General features: G+C 38.0%; 2 protein-coding genes across 2 annotated transcripts in view; both read right to left on the bottom strand.

The window, feature by feature from the left end:
* Positions 1 to 2,500, bottom strand: part of LOC135100974 (uncharacterized) — an 18,874-nt gene that overhangs the window by 5,304 nt on the left and 11,070 nt on the right. The window lies entirely within an intron of this gene.
* Positions 2,464 to 2,500, bottom strand: part of LOC135100785 (uncharacterized) — a 2,176-nt gene continuing 2,139 nt past the window's right edge. The window contains exon 4 of the mRNA XM_064004103.1: positions 2,464 to 2,500. This exon is cut by the window's right edge and continues 658 nt beyond it. The gene's annotated coding sequence lies outside the window, so the exon portion shown is untranslated.

The raw sequence follows: 2,500 nt of genomic DNA, 5'->3' as shown, positions 1-2,500 counted from the left end.
ATAACCCGCCAAGTTATATATCAGCAAATTGTTTCGTTGGGATCTCGTGACTCCCTGAGGCGAGGCAGAGAGGCCAGCCCAGCATAATGCATTCAGTCTTTCCCTTGACGAAGTGAAGAGTGCGCGCGGTGAAAAGTGGGTTGTGTTGGTCACTTGAATGGGTAAGTATTAAAAGAAAGAAGAGAGATGAAGGGACAGACAGAAAGAGCAGAAGTGTGTTTTCTCTTCATGTAAGTTACAGTAAAGAAAAGTGTAGCGATCTGAAAAAGAAGAAAAAAGTGGCACTTGGCTGGCACTCGAATTGATGTTATAAGAGAAAAGTAGATTAAGATTCATATTAAAAGTAAATTCCTTATGGCAATTCTCTATCAATAGGCTGCACTGTCCAGGTTAGGTGGGGATAGGTTAATTGCGTTGAGTTGAGTTTCGAGGGACCTCAGTTAAGTTAGACTAGGTTCGGTTAGGTGTGGCGGCGTGAGGAGAGAATAGATGGGAGTACTTTTTTTTTTTTTTTTGTAAGAGGGCCACTGGCCAAGGGCAACAAAAAGTTTTGTATAAAAAAAAGGCCCACTTAATGCCAGTTCCCATAGGGATTCCAAATAGAAAAATCAAATAATGGTGGATATGTCTTGAAACCTCCCTTTTGAATGAGTTCAAGTCATAGGAAGGAAGAAATACAAAAGCAGGCAAGGAGTTCCAGAGTTTACCAGACAAAGGGATGAATGATTGAAATTACTGGTTAACTCTTGAATTAGAGAGGTGAACAGAATAGGGATGAGCGAAAGAAAAAAGTCTTAAGCAGCGAGGCCGCTGGAGGAGGAGAGGGATGCAGTTAGCAAGATCAGAAGAGCAATTAGCGTGAAAATAGAGGTAGAAGATAGCAAGAGATGCAACATTGAGGCAATTAGAAAGAGGCTGAAGGCAGTCAGTTAAAGGAGAAGAGTTAATAATAAGAAAAACTTTTGATTCCACCTTGTTTAAAATAGTGGTATGAGTGGAACCCCCCTCACACATGTGAAGCATACTCCGTACATGGACGGAGCAACCACGGGCGTGGGGGGATGAGAAAAACTGGCGGAGACGACTCGCAACACCTAAATTTATGGAAGTTGTTTTAGCTGGAGATGAGATGTGAATTATCCAGTTTAGATTATCAGTAAAGGACAGACCGAGGATATTCAGTGTAGAAGTGGGGGACAGTTGAGTGTCACTGAAGAAAAGGGAGATAGTTGTCTGGAAGGTTGTGTCGAGTTGATAGACTTGCAGGTCGGGACTTTAATGCGGCCATACTATAAGTGAAGAAAGCGTGTAAGCATTTTTCATAGACAAAACTATATAGTAAAAGGAACAATAGATAAAGAAAATGTGTATGGCTTGTCTTCATGCAAGTTCGTGTATAGAAAGTGCACAGCTACATTCAGAAAAAAAAAGAAAAGAAAAGAAAAAAGAATACATATATATATATATATATATATATATATATATATATATATATATATATATATATATATATATATATATATATATATATATATATATATATATATATATATATATATATATATATATATATATATATATATATATATATATATATATATATATATATATATATATATATAGTGAGATGATGTGGGCTCGCCAGAGATCTGTCATCACAGTGTTGAATGCAAGCCACAACCTTCACCCATCCATCGAATGTGAACAGTGAACAGTTACACATACTCTACCCATTATATTTTAGCTGTCACCCACCAAACTTTCTCTCTCTGGGACAATAACAATGAAACGAACACACACACAAAGGACTGGAAGAAAATGGAGAAGGGACGTATTGCTTACGCCTATAGAACTTGCTCTGGAAAACTTTTGGTAAAGTACGAGTCTTATTTTGTCATCACTGTGTGTATGTTTCATATTTAGAAAAAAAAAACACTATAAAATTATTAATTTTGACTGTAGCCTTGAAATATCTTCCCAAGTAACTATATAGGCAAGGTATAGGTGCAGATGACCACTGGAGAGAGAGAGAGAGAGAGAGAGAGAGAGAGAGAGAGAGAGAGAGAGAGAGAGAGAGAGAGAGAGAGATGCGGAGGTGGGGGAAAAGAGAGAATATATTATGTTTTATGACAACAACGAGCACTTGGAAGAAAACATAAAGGATGTAATGGCAGGAAACCCGCTTCTTCACGCTCTGCTTCGCCTTGAACTGGATGTGTTAGTGGGAAGAGTGATTTGCACGTATACGTATGTCCTGGAGTTGGCCGGCGTGGATTATATGATGAGACACCGTGAGGAATGAACTTGGCATTGTTTAAAAAGTAAGAATGTGGCTCATCTTAAATTCTGGACTTATCTGAAGAGCTATGGGTATCACATGTATAACTAAACTTCATAAACTATTAGCTAAACGAGAGGGAACTACCATGTTAAAGGGGATACTGAAATAAAAGACAACACTTGCAGGTTTAGGTAACATGTGCACTATTTGGACTCTCTT

Source organism: Scylla paramamosain, chromosome 5, assembly GCF_035594125.1.
Source record: "Scylla paramamosain isolate STU-SP2022 chromosome 5, ASM3559412v1, whole genome shotgun sequence".
Classification (NCBI taxonomy): domain Eukaryota; kingdom Metazoa; phylum Arthropoda; class Malacostraca; order Decapoda; family Portunidae; genus Scylla; species Scylla paramamosain.
Note: the sequence above shows the minus strand (reverse complement) of the source record. Positions and strands in the feature narration are given on the sequence as shown.